Below are 897 nucleotides of genomic sequence, written 5' to 3' on the forward strand. Positions count from 1 at the left end.
ATTTCAAATTATACAGATCCATAATTGTTGCATATATATAACATGACCGTTGTTATATGTAGATTGTACAAATTTATCATGAATGTGTTTCTTTAAAATTTTTGCTAAACTAATGATATGGTTTTTAACATTGATAAAAAGGTTAGAGGACCTAACTGATCATGGGTAAGTAAGCTAAGCAGTCTTGCTTCTCTCCTGAGACTCAGTCTAAAAATCAACATATAAGACTATATACCTCAATTGTGAGAAATTGTGTTTTGTTTCATTTTTTTTGTCTGCTATGCACGACAGAAACGAAAGACCGCGACTTTATCCTCACAAATATCCCTTAATATTAGAGCAATCACTATAACCCTAGGCGGAAGGATTCCTATGAGGAGCAGATATTGCTGTGTGGTTAAAAGGTCACTTTACAGCCACATGGTTTCAGGTTCACTCTTACTGCGCCGCACATTTGACACATATCTTCTATAGCTCTTGTAGACAGAAACTGTGTGGAAGCTTGTAATATATAAATATATATGTGAATGCATGTGTATGTATCTATGTATCTATGTATGTGTGCATACATGCATGCATGCATGTATGTATATATGCAACCATGCAAGCACGCATGCATGTATATATATATATGTATGTATATATGTATGTATGTATGTATGTATATGTATATATATATATGTGTGTGTATATATATCTGTATGTATGTATAGGTGTGCGTGCGTGCGTATTTGTGTTCCTTTCCACCTATCGAGCGGTGTCGCTTTGTTAAAGTCTCGGGAGCATAACGGTTCGACAAAATCTATCGTTGCATTAAGTAACAGAGTTAAAATTGAAAATGTTGCATCTTATAAAGGCAGAAGAAAACAGAGATTATATCGTTTCCTCTTAATCCGA

Source organism: Octopus bimaculoides, chromosome 11 (genome assembly GCF_046866305.1).
Source record: "Octopus bimaculoides isolate indiv1 chromosome 11, ASM4686630v1, whole genome shotgun sequence".
Taxonomy (NCBI): Eukaryota; Metazoa; Mollusca; class Cephalopoda; order Octopoda; family Octopodidae; genus Octopus; species Octopus bimaculoides.